This window comes from Mesocricetus auratus, unplaced genomic scaffold, assembly GCF_017639785.1.
Source record: "Mesocricetus auratus isolate SY011 unplaced genomic scaffold, BCM_Maur_2.0 Super-Scaffold_100018, whole genome shotgun sequence".
Lineage (NCBI taxonomy): Eukaryota > Metazoa > Chordata > Mammalia > Rodentia > Cricetidae > Mesocricetus > Mesocricetus auratus.
Window position 1 is genome coordinate 43,429,751 of NW_024429199.1, and position 16,649 is coordinate 43,446,399.

At 45.7% G+C, this 16,649-nt stretch overlaps 1 protein-coding gene across 1 annotated transcript in view; it reads right to left on the reverse strand.

Annotated features, from left to right (window-relative positions):
* Nucleotides 1-8,590: 8,590 nt before the first annotated feature.
* Nucleotides 8,591-16,649, reverse strand: part of Rsph3 (radial spoke head 3) — a 33,261-nt gene continuing 25,202 nt past the window's right edge. Inside the window, exon 9 of the mRNA XM_005065758.4 lies at nucleotides 8,591-8,777. The gene's annotated coding sequence lies outside the window, so the exon portion shown is untranslated. The remainder of the gene's footprint in view (nucleotides 8,778-16,649) is intronic.

Here is a 16,649-nt window from a genome sequence, read left to right on the forward strand (position 1 = left end):
TCCTCTCCTTCGTGATGAATTTTATAAGGAGTCACTTTGCAGTCCAAGAGTTGGGCAGGCCGCTGAGTACAGAGGAGGTAGGATTTTATAGCTCTCTCGTGTGGCTCAGAAGGGAACTCCAAGGGCACCAGGCTGGACATGGCTGACATGGATGGAGCTCATCAAGATGCCCCCAGGGCTTCTGAGCGGATCCAGGAGTGGAGGCATAAAGAATTTCTTTTTTTTTTTTTAAGATTTTATTTATTTATTATGAATACAACATCCTGCCTCTATGTATGCCAGCAGGCCAGGAGAGGGCACCAGATCTCATTATTGATGGTTGTGAGTCACCGTGTGGTTGCTGGGAATTGAACTCAGGATCTCTGGAAGAGCAGTCAGTGCTCTTAACCTCTGAGCCATCTCTCCAGCCCCAGCATAAAGAATTTCTATTTGGAACTTCCTCTACTGATCAAAGGATCCTGGGGTTGGGGAACCCCTGGGCTAGATTTCCAGCATCACATAAACTGGTGTGGTGGTCCATGCCTGCGACCCCATTATGGGAGAGGCAGAGACACAAGGATCAAAAGTTGAAGATTGGGCTGGAGAGATGGCTCAGAGGTTAAGAGCACTGGCTGCTCTTCCACAGGTCCTGAGTTCAATTCCCAGCAACCACATGGTGACTCACAACCATCAGTAGTGAGATCTGGCGCCCTCTTCTGGTGTGCATGCAGGTAGAGCACTTATATAAATAATAAATAAGTACATCTTTTTTTTAAAAGTTGAAGATTATCTTCAGCTAAATAGTTCAAGGCCACCCTAAGCTTCATGAGACCTATCTAAAAAAAAAAAAACCAAAAAACCAAAACAAAGGATTTCTCTTCTTGGCTTTTTTTTTTTTGAAAGTGTGTGTGTAGGAAAAAAAGAGGAATAGGTTACTCTTTTCCTTTCCCACAAATATCAGTCAGGTCTTTGTTATATATGCCTTTCAAAATTGTTTAAAGAAATTGGTTTCCAGCTTTGTTTGGTTGTATGTCTTTGCAATTAGATTTTTTTTTCCATAGTCTTAATCATCCTAGAATACACTGAGCACTCTTGATGAGGTGGATCACCCAGTCACGGAGGAGAAGAAGAGAAGGAAGAGGAGGAGGAAGAGGAGCCACAGAAGCCACCCTGTCTTAGTCAGGGTTACTACTGCTGTGAAGAAACACCTGACCAAAAAGCAAATGGGGAGGAAAGGGTTAATTGGCTTCCACCTCCACATTGATGATTATCGTGGAAGGAAGTCAGGACAGGGATTCAAATGGCAGGAACCTGGAGGCAGGAGCTGACCCAGAGGTCATAGAGGAGTGCTACTTGCTTCCCCTGGCTTGCTCAGCCTGCTTTCTTATAGAACCCAGGACCACCAGCCCAGGGATGGCCCCACCCACAACGGGCTGGTCCCTCCCCCTTGGTCACTAATTGAGAAAATGCCTCACAGCTTGATCTTGTGGCGACATTTCCTCAGCTGAGGCTCCTTCCTCTCTGATGACTCTAGCTTGTGTCAAGTTGACACACAAAACCAGCCGGGACACATATCTACAATGAGGATTCTATAAAGATGATTGACCAATTAGAACCTGGTGATGACAGAGAGCTGGAATGTTAGACGCAGAGCCAGATTCCCTTGGGCTCTCTGCAGCTCCTTTAGGAGCCATTCACTGCCCATGTGTGTCTGACCTGACTTCACATAAATCCTTGGGGGAATGTATGAATTTATCAGACGACTACTACCTTCTACACATTCAAAAGCTGAGACTGTCATTGGGTAGTATATAAAGCCCATTGCAGAGATTTTTCAACTCGATGATGTTTCCAGTAATGTGTTTGGAAAGTGCCTTGAATTCTGGCTTTCTTTGTTCTGTTACTATATATAAAAACTTCATGAGCCCCAGGTACAGGATACCATCACCTTGGCTCAGTTTCAACACTATAGTGCCTATCTGCGACCAACAAAGACAGGCCCTCTACTATTTTAACATAGCAATTGGCGGATAAATTTCTTTTCTTGCTCCCTCTCTAGAAACCATCTGGGAGGGGCCTCACTGATTCTAGCCACTGCAGGAACCATCAAAAGTGTCTAAAAGCAGACTTGTGTTCATCAGTCTTAAATCCATTCTTGGGACAAAACAACAACAACAACTAAAACCAGTAACAAAACCCAAAAAAAACCCAAAATGAACAAACAAGCAAAAGTCACAAAACAAAACCAAGGAGGAACCCAGTGAATGGATGCTCTTATAATCCCATCAAGAAATCCTCATGGACTTTGGTTTGGACGCTTGGGAAGCGTCCCTTCTTCTGACCCCTGCTGGTTCCCTGTCTAGGCCTTGTACTGCTCACAGCTCCTGCCTTTCCTTCTCCTTCACGTGTCTTTCCAGGTACCCATCAGGGACTTCCATTTCCCCCGTCAGTTGGCTGTTATACGAAGGGAACTAGTGAAGTGCTTGGGGGACTTTTAGGTAGACCTACTGGAGGGTCACCCTGGCTGCTACACCTTATACCCCCATTCAGCAGGAAGAAGCCAGGTCAGTCATTGCCCCGATACCAGAATGGCAGTTCGAGTTACCTCTACAGAATGGGGAATGATGAGAATAGAATGTACAAAACAGATTAGGCAGTCTAGGGTAGAAAGAGCCCAAAAGAAATTAGCTAGCTTCTTTCTCAGCTAAAAGTCAGAAATATTCTTGGCAGCCTTGTCCTTGCCAGAGGCCAGAAATACCAGAAAGTTTGAGGGCTCTTATTCCTAATCTGATTACTAAATGATTTTGGGGTTACCTCTTGGGGGGATGATGTTAGAGTAGCATTAGGGCCTGTTCAGAGAATAGAATCTCTGTCCAAATGGAGACCTAACATTCTAGAGGCATGGGTCAATGGCTTGTCTGAGGACCACACCTCAGGAAGGCAGGACCACCCCTAGGAGGTTTACCTAAAGCATGCTAGAGAGATGGGCGGAATAATTATCCCTTTAGTGAGATACTGGACTTTCCCTTCCAGGAACACCCATCCTCCAGCACAACCTACAAGCCAAGCAGTCTTGAGGCTGGGGCAGGCCCTAATTCAGAAAGGCATAGTTTTCTGTTTTTTATACACTTGGAGCCTGCTTTCTCTTTGTCTGCGGCCTGCCTGCCCACTGCATGCGGTCTCTCCACCATGCCTGTGTCAGACCTCCACATCAGCTTACACAGCATGGCCTTCCCTCCCTCTCTCCATGCTTCTCCAGGCTGTGGCTGAGAGTCACAGCTTGCCTGCTGTGGATACTTTTAAGCTCTAATAAAATTGTCCTAGAGCTTCTAGAACAACAGTAAAACCAACAGCCCTTTATGAAGCTGCTGTTACCACAGTGGAATGTGGTGTTTGGAGCAATTGGATTCTGCTTTCCTGGGCGGCAGCCACTCATAATTAACTCTCGAGTAAGCCATTTCCTCTGAGGTGAGAACTGGGCCTTGGGTGTTTGTGTCAGCAGCGGTGCATTATCAGATGCTAAGATGATCCACCACAGTCAGGGGACGATGATGGCTCAGAGGATAAAGACACTTGCCACCAAGTCTGTGACCCGAGTTTGGTCCCTGGGACCCAACATGCACACTCCCCACACTCAAATAAACAAATGTAATAGCTTTTGTTTTGTTTTTGAAGATGGAGTAGGGGAAAGGAGAACTGAGTCATTTCCATGGTGTCAGCCTTCTGCAGGAAGGGATGTGACTGTAAACATTGTTGCAAGTCATTGGAGCCACTGTCCTGTTGACATTTGGGGGCTGACAAGAAGTGCGAAGCCATTTGGGTAACTGCTGAGGGCACGAGCTGCCCGCCTGCCCATGTTGCTGGAGAAACATTCTCCTTTCACCCAGCCTCAGCAAGTCCCAGGGCTTTCCATCAGCACCAACAGACACCATACCTCCGCTTAGGACGCACGAGACACTGTGCTGCCTGCCTGCTGACCAGGAACAGTGACTCAGGTAGCAGAGCTGGCTTGGCACAACCTGGGTGACAGCTCCTACTGTCTGGCTACCTTTCTCTGCAGACACTGGCACAGCCCTCAATGGGAGGCTCACACAAAGGCCTGTCTTCAAAACATACAGCAGTTCTGCACCACAAGAGACTCAGGGGAGGTCAGACACCCATCACTCTTCACATCCACGCCGTGACCTCCCTGCTCTGAATGTGCTCACTGGTCCATGCGACACCCTGGGCATTTATTGTGGGCCCAGCCCTGTGCTAGACCTGGCAATATCTTGGTGTCCTGGCTAGTGTTATGTAATTTGACCCAGGCTAGAGTCATCTGAAAGGAGGCGCCCTCAATTGAAAAAATGCTTCCAGGGCATTTTCTAGCTATAGGATATTTTCTTAATTAGTGATTGATGTGGGAGGGCCAGACCATTGTGGGTGTGGCCTCCCCTGTCTGGTGGTCCTGTAAACAGAATACTAGATCAGGAAGGGAACTACTTCTTCCTTCCTTCCTTCCCTCCCTCCTCTCCCTCCTCTCCCTCCTCCTCCTCCACTTCCTTCTTCTTCTCATTTCTTTTTCTCCTCCTCCGCCTCTTTCTCCTCTTCTACAGGGTCTCTCTATTACATAGCTCTGTCTGTCCTGGAACTCTATGTAGGCCAGGCTGGCCAGAAATTCACAAGTATTCACTGCCTTACTAGTGCTGGGATTAAAGGTGTGCTCCACTACACTGGACCTAAATTAAATTCTTGACTCAAAGAAAAAATAGGGGGGAGTGCAACCTTTTCCCCTCTCCCCTTCTGTTCTTCTCCCCTTGTCTCTATCTTTTCCTTCCTTCCTCCTCCTCTTCCCCAGTCTCTCTCCCTCCATCTCAATTTCCATTGTCCTGAAAATGGAGAACTTCTATGGCTTTGCCCATTGGAGCCTTGCTAGGAAAGTCCATCTTAGATCAGAGGCCCTGTAGTAAACGGGGAGTTTGTCAGCTTTTGCTTGGGCGTGGCGGGCTGTGACTGCTATCATATGCATCTGTCCTAGAAACAGAAATAGCTTATGATGACCCTTTTATTATGGAAGACCATTGGAGGTGGCACCAAATTACCCATTGCTCTGTGGACTGCAGTATGGAGCCTGACCCTGGCTCCTTATGCGGGCTGAGTGGTTATTGCAGGACAATCATGCAAAATTGCCAAGGGCATTTTCATGTGAACTTTGCCAGCAATTTCTTGATAAGAATCTCATAAAGCAAGATCTTCCCACCGCTCCACCCCATACACACATCCACACAAACTTGGCCTTCTCTCCAGGTGGCTTCTCTATTGGCAGATTCCACCAGGCAAGGATAGAAAATGTTTTTTAAGACTTGCATCTTCACTGAACATACACAGATTTTGTTCATCATTTCCTAAATGAAGCAGTACAACTTTCTGATTTACCATTTGTAAATGGTTTGGCTTTATAGGTTGTCTAGAGTTGATTTAATATAGACAGTAGGATGTGAGAACACTTCACCATGTTATTTAAGGATTTGAGTGTGATGGAGTTTTATTATTTGTATAGGGTCCTGGAACCAGTTCTTCATGGACACCAAGAGATGCCTGTATAATCTCTATGTACATATATATATATATATGTATATATACATATACATACACACACATATATCTATATATATTTGCATGTATGTATCTTTTATTTGAAGCAGGGCCTCATAGCTCATATGGTCCTCAAAGTTGCTGTGTAGGCAAAGAGAATCTTGAGTTCCTGATCCTCTGCCTATACCCAAGGACAGGGTTAGAGGCAATAACACAATGCCCTGTTCTCTCTGTCTGTCTGTCTGTCTGTCTGTCTGTCTGTCTGTCTGTCTCTCTCATCTATCTTTCATCTGTCTACCTACCTACCTACCTGTCCTGGCTAGTTTTATGTCAACTTGACACACAGCTAGAGTTATCTGAAAGGAGAGCCCCTCAATGTAGAAAATGCCTCCATAAATAAGATCAGGCTGTGGGCAAGCCTATAGGACATTTTCTTAGTTAGTGATGGATATGGGGGGCCCAGCCTATTGTGGGTGGTACCATCCCTGGGCTTCTGGTCCTGGGTTCTATAAGAAAGCAGGCTGAGCAAGCCTTGAGAACAAGCCAGTGAGCAACACTCCTCCATGGTCTCTGCATCAGCTCCTGCCTTCAGGTAGGTTCCTGTCCCGAGTTCCTGACTTCACTGCTGGGATGATGAATTGTTACATGGAACTGTGAGGGAAATAAACCCTGTCCTTCTCAAGTTGCTTTGGTCATGGTGTTTCAACGCACCAATAGAAACCCTAAGTCTCTCTCTCTCTCTCTGTCTCTGTCTCTGTCTCTGTCTCTCTCTTTCTCTGTCTCTCTCTGTGTCTCTGTCTCTCTCTCTGTATCTCTGTCTCTGTCTCTCTCTCTTTCTCTGTCTCTCTCTGTGTCTCTGTCTCTCTCTCTGTGTGTCTCTGTCTCTCTCTCTCTTTCTCTGTCTCTCTCTCTGTCTCTGTCTCTCTCTGTGTCTCTGTCTCTGTCTCTCTCTCTCTTTCTCTGTCTCTCTCTCTGTCTCTGTCTCTCTCTCTCTGTCTCTGTCTCTCTCTCCCTATCATCCATCCATCAGATACCACATGATTTTCCCTTTAGGAACAATGTTATTTGAAAAGAAACAATAGTTCACCGGAAGTCACACCACAGTTAGGTGAGGCTTGGTGACCCACAAGATGGTTTGCTTCCTCCTGGGAACTTGTTACTGATGCGGGAGCCTCCTACCAATGTTCTGGTGTGAAGCACCTGTGGGAGTGTCCTGCCACACTTGGTACCAGCCCACAGTTCAGATGTGAGAGGAAATGAATCATCACACCTGTTTGACTAACTCGGTTAATAGGAGTAAGAAGCTCATATATCTAGTAACGACTGGGTCATATAAGACCAGATGATTTTAGTCTTTTCAGGCGGCTATAGCAACACGCTTTAGACTGGATAGCTTATAGGGGACAGGTATGCATTGCTGGCATTTCTTGAGGGTGAGGAGTTCTAGATGATCTTGCTGTTTGGTTGGCTGGTAAGGGATTGCTCTTTGCTCCCCAAATGACAACTTACTGCTTCTCCTTTACATGGCAGAAAGGGACAGGGAGTTTGTCTACGACTCTTTTATAAAGGCACACATCTCATTTATGAGAGCGAGAGCCCTCGTGGCTTAGTCATTTTCTGTAGATGGCTTCACACTTGCGCACTGGGTACTAGGTTCCAAGTTTGCATTTGGCGGGGGCACAAATGTTGGGGCTGTAGCATTAGCGTCCATCAATTGGTGAATCACGGCTCATTGATGGAGTAGAATCCCATCTAGCAACAAAAAGGAATGAGCTACTGTGCATGGGAAAATGTGAGTAAATGTGAGTGCGACTCTAACTTTTCTGAGTGAACAAAGCCAGCTGAAAACTGTGATATGGCGTGATGGCTAATCTCTATTTTCAGCCCCAGGGGGGTTCGGGTAACCTGGGAGGCAAACAGAGATGCCGAGCTGAGGTGGGGAGACCCACTCTGAATGTGGGGGACACCGCTCGTTTTAGTCCCAGGAAGTGACCTAGCACCAACACTCACCTCTTTTTGACTGCAGGTGCTGCTGTTTCCTTGCTGTGAGGAACTACCTTCAGACTGTAAGGGAAAATAAACATTTCCTTTCTCGTGTTCTCAGGTGTTTTGTGATAAGTAAAGAATTTTTTCCAAAAGTTAGAACAACCGCACGACCCAGCTACTCCATTCCTGTGAACACACCCAAGGGACTCTGGGTCCTCTGCATCCCTGGGGATGCTCGCCCATTCATGTTTATCACTTCTTTGGTCATGGTAGTAAAGAAATGGAACCAGCCTAGACGTCCATCAGCAGAGGAGTGGATAACTAAATTGTGGTCTATACGAGCTATACGATGTGAATCCATTTGCCATAAAGAAAAATGAGTTTATGCAATTTGTAAGAAAGTGGATGGATCTTGAAAATATTAAGTTAGGCAACCCAGATTAAAAAAGGTAAGTCACATGTATTCTCTCAGATGCATATCTTGGCTTTAAGTGTGTGTGTGAGAGTGTGTGTGTGTGCATGTGCGTGCATGTGTGTGAGTGTATGTGAGTATGAGTGTGAGAGTGTGTGTATGTGATTATGAGTGTGAGTGTGTGTATGTATGAGTGTGAGAGTGTGTGTATGTATGAGTGTGAGTGTGTGTAGGTATGAGTGTGTGAGTGTGTACATGAGAGTGTATGTATGCGAGTATGAGTGTGTGTGAGTGTGTGTATGTGAGTGTGAGTGTGTGAGTGTGTGGGTCATATAACAGACAGTAGGTAATAAAACACGTGACATAGAAACGGATAAGAGAGCGTGAAGAGTAGAAGAACAAGGGGTGGCAGGAGGTTGAAGAAGAAAAGGCAGAAGGGTCAACAGAAAGAAATTATGTTTAAAATCCCACTGCAACACCTAACACATTATATGCAAAATTAAAAATTAAAATTAAAAATGGCATTTACTTAAAAATTAAATTTTTAATGGTGTGTCCTAACTTGAGTTTTGTATCTATACTTCTTCATTTTGAAAGGAGTAGATGGCACCTTATGGCTTTTTAGACAATTGAAAGCGATGATGTTTAAAAAAAGGACTTTAATGAATAATCTACAACAGGTAAAAAATTAACTACAAAAGAAAAAAAAACCTTTACATTTTCATTTCTCCCTCCCCCATTAAAAATGAGCTGATGGCTTGGAAGGCTGCTGTTAAAATCTTCTTGATGATAAGAGTGGAGCTTGGCCTTGGAAAATGTTGGACCCCTGTAAGACACAGATAAACAATATATGAATTAATGAAGGACGGTCATTTGCTGAAGAAAGCTAAAACAGTAGCCAGGTAATGTGATTTCCATGAGTTCCTCTCCTCAGAAGCTGGCGTCCAGCCAAGAGCTCAATGGAAGGAGACAAGGAGATACACTCCAGCAAAGGAGGGGCACAGTGCTTTCATTGCTAAAGATTAAATGGATGTTAACACAGTAGACTAAGCCTACTGTGGTGACGATGCCTGTACAGCCAGGGTCCGGGAGACTAGGGTGGGGGGATCATGAAGTCTAGGCTGACTGGGGTTATGTAGCTGGACTCTTCTGAAAAATCCAAATCTGGAAACAAAAAGGTAATAATGACTTACACTTTATGAATGACTAACATTGAAGCAATTCTGATGAGGCAATGAATGGAGCTTCTAAAATGTTTGTATACTTTATGATAGTTCATATTAACATTCCAGCATTGTGGCTTTGTTAGGAATGATAATCACAGTAGGTACACAAGAAGTTAAAAGACACTAGAAATAAGTTTATATACTGAAGAGTTCTTTACATAACGTATTAGTCCATGACTGAAAGTTAGCAAATTTTAAGTTTTCCCTTAGAGGAATAAGGTTGTTCTGTTGTTTGTCTCCGTGTGTCTGCCTGCCTCCCTACCTTCCTTCTTTATATAGTGATCAGAAGCAGGTAAACCATTTCATGTAAACTCCGTTGCCTTTACTGATTGAAAAAACAGACATCTGAGGCTATTGTGCCAGTGTGAGGACTTGGTCTGCATCTCTGGCTTTCACACAGAAACCAAGTGGGTGCTGCAACTTGTCTCTAATTCCAGTGCTGAGGAGGCAGAGACCCAGGACCCCCAGGGTAAGCTGACAAGCTAGGGCGGCTGCTATCTCTAGGTTCAGTGAGAGACACTGCAAATGAGGTGGAGATTAATCAAGGAAGATTCCCAATGTCAGCCTGTGCTCTCCACAGGTGTGTGCCCGCATGCACACCCCTCTACAACTCCCCCCATGTTATAAGCACCGCACAGGGCACACCTATGCATATGAACATCCACATGCTTGAAATGATAAGTATTCATAGAACCAGGGACATTTTACTTACAAAGTCTACATAAGAAACAAGTGCCACAATTCTTTTTTCTTTTTTCTTCTTCCTTCTTTCCTTCCTTTCTCCACTCCTTCCTTCCTTCCTTTTTTTTTTTTTTTGAGACAGGGTCTCACTTTATAGCTCTGGCTGTCCTGGAACTCATTGTGTAGACCAGGCTGGCCTCAAACTCACAGATAAGCCTGCTTCTGCCTCCCAAATGCTAGGATTCACCCCAGCAAAAGCCACGCTTGTTGACAAGCTATTCTCTTGCCATCCTCGGAAGTCTATACTTGTAAGCTCCTGTTCCATCGCTTCACTAACACGGAGATATTAAGTCCTGTGTGAAACACATGAACACAGTCACTTCTAAATTTCAAACAAGGTCCACCTGACATCTGTTAAGTCTACACACAGTCCATAAAGCAGCACTGTGGGGAATCTGGAGACCCATGGTTCATATGTCACTTCTGAGTCTCTAAAGACTAATATTAACACAATTTCTCTAGATAAATTTCCTGTTCTCTAACTGTGGAGTTGATAACTACTGCCCAGATCAGTAGGGAAGGGCTGGACCAGCTGCAGGGTGGTCTTACCTCTGAGTTGTTAGTTCTCTGAGCTTGGGCCAATGATAGCCTCTGATTCCCCTGTGTACAGAGCGGGATGATGGGAGATCTCTCCTCATGAATGCTCTCTCTATAGCACTCACGCTGCACAGGTTCTTGGGAGGCTGCAGTGAGCTAAGCAGGCTCTTTCTGCCACACTTGGCAAAGCCTCCTACGCACTGGCTCACATCATCCTGGGTATTTGCACACAGATGCTTGACTGTTACTGCTGGGGGCCTGTTGCCTTGAGATGCAATCAGTGGTCTCCTCTCCTGCCACCACGCCTTTCCCACTCTAATGGAAGGTAGCTCTTAAACTGTAACCCAGATTAATTCCTTAAGTTGCTTTTTTAGACATTCTGACGGAGAAATGAGGAAAGAAACTAACACTGAGTCTGCCTGAAACGGTAAGACCATTTGACCTGCACCTGTTTCACTGATGGGAACCCTGATCAGGCAGATGCCACACCGTCAAATATCCACTTCAGGGATGCAAAACCGGACTGAGTTTGGAGCCCAGTTTCTTCACCAGAACCCAGTTTCTCTTCCAGGTCCTGCCTCAGATGGACATCTTCCCGTCTCTCCCAGCCATGTCTCTGGCCCTGGCATTCAGCACCACCCTCGAAAAGCCTTACCCCCTTGTCTCAACAATTCGAAATTTCCAATTAACCTTATTATTTCCTTCCTTTTTCAAAATACTACAGATTTGCTATAGCTATCTTTAAAAAATATAAACACGGTATCATTTCCTGCCCAAGATCTGCCCCAGTTGTCTCCAGAAAACGTTGATCTACACAAGACAGAACGAAGCAATCTTTTCTGCAACCCAGGATGAGGACTGAAGTAAAATATAGCTCTAGTACATCTAGTACAATCTTTTCTGCAACCCAGGATGAGGACTGAAGTAAAATATAGCTCTAGTACACATACATATTCAGTTAGTCTTTACGAAGCAGCCTTTTGAAAGAACTGGTATTTCTCTTAATCATTTGGCAAATGCCATCGATCAAAAAGATTCATTTAGGTGTGTAGCAGACAAACCAATCTGTAAGTTACTTAGGCCTAGTGGGTCTAACTAGGCAGCAGTTCCTATGATGAAAATTAGCATTTTCTAACCATACACAACGTTCTAGAATGGTTTGCATAATCCACCAGAGACAATACTGTTATAATCCTCGATATGTAGATAAAACCATAGTGTTTTATGACTTCATTGTCTAGGTAATGCCGGCCAGTGCTTTGGCCCTGGTGGATTCCATGTTTGTACACGGGTGCCACACCCTAATGGCGTGCCTGCCAATCGTGGGGAGGTCTGTCCTGAATTTCTGGGCTCACGAGTGTTTTTAATATAATTCTCTTGGGCTCAGCTGTCAGATATTAAGACTTAAAGTAAAATTTGTTCTCAGAGAGCCTCGGTTACCAATGAAACCTGAGGCTATGAATGTTCCATTCAGTTTTCAAAAACGACAGAACCAGATGTAGTTCTATGAAGACAAATAATAAAACCTCACAACTATCATAAATAAACCCAGTTCAGCATTGTACAAAATTCTCCGGTTCCTGTCACACAGGGGACATGTCTAAACTTCTACGGAACCTTCCTAGAGGTGTCAGTGTAAAGCACAAGAAGCCACACTGTGTTTCCACCATAGGTCACAACGGCTGTTATAAAACTAAAGGACCTGTTGGGATACTGTTGGATGCCAAGTGTTAGAATTGGTCATGATAAGGTGGCAGCCTGGTGGCGTTGTCTGTTTAGAAACCCAATGCTCTATGAGTGTCTGTTTGCCCTCCTTTTATGTTTAGAGAAGATAAATGACTGAAACAAAGAACAAAACAGCAGATGTAAGGATTTCACTTTCGTCGCTGGCTAACTACACTTTGCTCTATATGGTGTGACCACACTATCGGATAGGCTGGACTTGAGAAGGGAGCTGGCAGCAATGAAGTATCTGGAGAGCTGCCCCCCTCTGTCCTCTCAGATGAAGTCCTAGGCAGAGTCTACAACTTTTCTGGGTATTTAAAAATTATAGTAGAGCACAAAACAAACAAACAAATGCCCCCTCCCCATCTACCTGGAACCCCCCACTTCCCCATCAGCTAGCTGCAGGCGGGGTGCTGTCTGTTTTTTATCTTTCTCTTTCTCCCTTGCTATAGATTCCTGTTGCTCCTGCCATTCAACCTTGCCACTTCCCTCCTGTGGGAAGGCACTGGCAGCCTGGAGCCGCCCCCCTATGGCAGGGCAGGGTGAGGCTTGTCTGGCAGCTGCCAGTGTTCTGTGCAGTATCCAAGCACAGCTGTGTGTCTACTGGCATCTGAGCCATGGCCCCCGGTGGGAGACGGCTGAGGTTCTTTTGAAGCCACCCACTGATGGAAAGAGCTCCACTCTGACCCTGGTGGTTGGGAACCTGGCCCCTTTAGCTATGAGCGCTGATGAACTGGATGCTGTACCACTGCTGGCCACTTGGCGCAGCATCCAGCTCTGCTCTAAGTGATGGCCAAAGCCAACAGGGACCATGGGAAACAGGAGGTAGGTAGCGGGGTGGGCAGAGCAGCCGAGAGGCTCTGCTGTGGGTACTCTGAGTGTGGCTGCTGTGCCATGGTGGCTGGTCACTTCTGACCCAGTACATACATGCATTATTTATTGTTGGGCAGCACTTTAAGCTTTGCAAGGAACCTGTTCAAGGGCAATTAACTCCAACCGTGGGAGACTAGGTCAGACTCCTGAGCACTGCCCGCGAAGCCTCTCCTGCCTGGACATGGTACGGCACACAGCACCTTCTGCACAGGCCGTACCCTGCTCTTCCGTCTCTCTTGCTGCCTCAGGAAGCCAGGACCTTCTCATAAGACGCAGCACAAAGCACATAGCCGCATGATGCCTGGCCTGGGGGACCCCACTTCCTTTGAGGAGGGGGTCCCATCTGAACACCTGCAGACATGACCATCACAGGAGATGGGAAACCAGTAGCCATATGCAAGCTCCTTTATGGCACTGAGCAACCTGGGTCGTGCCAGCAAGGTGACTAAAAAGGGAGACATGAGTTCACGGAGAAGTAGTTTTGTAGAATTTTAAGATGTGAGTAATCTCTAAAATAAATTGAGGCAAGGTTCCATGTCGCCCAGGGCTAGCCTTGAACTCACTAAGTCAGTGATGACCCTGAGCTTTTGGTCCTCCACTGTGTCCACTCTATCCAGTGTGGGGAGTGAAGCCCAGGGCCTAAGGCCGGCTGGACAAGCACTCTGATGATGGAGTCACATTCCCAGCCCCTGGAGAATGTATCAGCGTCCCATATCAAAAACAAGTGTAGAACAGATTCAGGAAGAATCAAAGTCATGGGTAAGACTTGAAAACCAGGCTGACACAACAGAGTTATAAGTTCCATGAAACAAAAAAAAAAAAAAGCAAACGGAATGGCCATTTGACCAGCTGCCGTTGTGACATGAAATGAGCTGGAAGCCCATGTTATCTGCATATCAAGGGGCTAGAAAAACACAGCGAGCAAATGAATTGAGCTTGATAGGATTAAAGTCTGACCACAGTAAGGTCAACATTACCTGGCTAATCCTCCTTTCCTTTATTCATTAACAAATATTGTAGATCCCTGTTGTGTGGCTACTGAGAATGCAAACCAAATGTATCTTGGTCCTCAAGGGACGCACAGGCTAGTCAAACTGGTAAAAACAGGCAGATAAATGCTGGGAACACTGTGGGATACAGCCGAGGCTGCTGCCTGCTGGGAGAGGATGGCAGGCCCTGAACTCGGCGGGCCACACTTATCCCAGAGTGCTCTGTGGCAGCCCCTCCTCATAGTGTCTGAGAAGCCAGCTTCAGTGGGCACAGTCTAGTGTCCACTAAGGAGAGAATGGCCACTGACTGTTTCTTATGATTCTACAAGGTCATCTCCTAGGCCCACTGTGACCAAGCAGCTTCCTTCATAATGGCAGAATATTCTGGAGGAACATAGAAGACCCCTGCATTCTCCAAGTGGTTTCATTCTTGGTTCTGTGTAACTGAGTTGACCATAATCCCATTCTCAGCTCTGCTTGACCAATGGCTAGTAAGATTTCCCAAGTCACTGACCTCGAGTGGACTGGCCTGGCCATGGTGATTCTAGATGACAAGATCACTTCAGATGCAGGGGGCAGTCATGCATGTGTCTACCCTGAAGTGTTGGACAGGGTCAACACCAGAGGTGAGGAAGAAAAACTCGGGAAGAAGGAAGAAGGCTGGGCTTCCTACAATGTCCTGGGCAGGCCTGACTATAGCATTGGAGAGCTCTGTGCCAAATGGGAACACAGAGCCCTTATTTGAAGATTAAGAGTTTTAAAAGCATGACACAGAACATCAAGTCTTGTCAGGAACCCTTCTGAGTACTGGTTCTATGTGGTTCTTAAGGTCACACAACTCTGAGGCTAGCTCTCTGATCTGTGTGGAAAAAAATACAAGTGTCCACTGTGGGTGGCCATCAATAGGAAACCAAATGTAAAACAGGACATGAGATAAAGGCCTGGACATCTTGCAAGTCACGGAGTTGGACCCCAAGGTAATCATTAGAGTCAACTGATGGAGCAGGCTGGGTGGCCAAGCTCTGCCCTGCAGTGCTGCTTTAGAGCTACGGAAGGTCTAGACGCAACATCCAGGAATGACGCATACTTTGGATTTGGGAGAGAACCATGAGGTCAGAGTCAACTTATCCAGTACTCATTTCTTGCAGACCAGCCTTCCAGAGATGGAGCTGGCCCTGTGGCACATGATCATTAGGATCTAGTCTCACCCCAGAGGCTGCCTATAGCCAAGGTCTTAAGACAGGGAAGTAAATCCTGGTGGAATTCACTGAAAGCCACTGGCCCACCTATGTTATACAGCTGTAGCAATAAGGCTTGCTGTCCCAAGACCTTCCCACCCTCCAATAACCACTGTGAGGGTCTCTACATTTAGAAGATTGTTTTAGCTTTTAGATCATGAAGACGTATATGTATCTTCCTGTTCTTGGTGTATCCCAACACTGTCCACATTGCTACAAATGACAGGATTTCACTCTCTGTGTGGGTGAGTATGGTGATATTATATATACATCCTCCATTTAAAAACCCATCCATCTATCTAGGCTGGTTTGGCATCTTGTCTCCTGTGAGGAGCGCTCTAATGGGGATGTAGGTGTAGCACTGAGTGAAAATTGAGTATCAGATTGCTGGCTGATCAGTGGTTCTGCTTTTTCTAAGGATCCTCCGTACTCTTTCTGTAATGTCTGTCATAGTTTACCTTCTCAGCAACAGTGTGCAAGGGCCTCCTTTTCTTTTCTTTGCTGTCCAGACCCGTGGTCCTCTGAAGAGCAGCAGGTGTTCTTAACCTCTGAGCCATCTCTCTAGCCCACTGGTTCTGGTTTCACTCATTTTGCTATTTGATGAGACCACATGCTCATACTTTAGTTCTCTGGACATTTTTGTCTCCTTCAGCTCTTTGAACATGGAGATGATTCAAGTGTTTTTTTTCTGGTAAGCTGAAAATCTAGACTTTCTCACACAGCTTCTGCAGACTGCACCTTTGCACAGATACACTTTCTGAGTTTTATCTTTTTTTTTTTTGCAAGTACTGGACATCTTGAGTAAGTATAACACAGTATACTGGAAGAGAGATTCCTGTCCCACCCCTACTTTGAGTTTTTGTTGTGGTTTATATTTTAGTTATAATAACCTTCCTAATGACTGTGACCACTGGGGTCTGTTAGTGGGTCAGCAGTTAGAATACATATTAAAAGTGTTTCTTTAAGAAAACATTCTTCTGTGTTTTGGGAGTGCATGCTACTGTGCCTAAGGGAGGTCAGAGGACAGCATGCAGGACTCAGTGTAGGGAAAAGGGACAGCCAAAGAAACACACCCCGAGCAGAGCCAAAGAAACACACTTTGGCCCCGCAACCAGAACCAAAGAAATGCACCCTGACCCTGAAACCAGTGACAAAGGAACGCACTTTGTCCCGGGAATCAGAGTCAGTGAAAGAAATGCATCCTGGCCCTAAAATTGGAGCCAAAAGGCTAAAAAGGACCAGAGAAAGAAACACACTTTGGCTTTGAAACCAGAGCCAAATCTGACCCTAATCCTGTACAGAAAACTAACCAATCCTCGAGCAGAGCTCTAGCCAATCTGAGCTCAGCACTAAAATCTGACCAATCTCC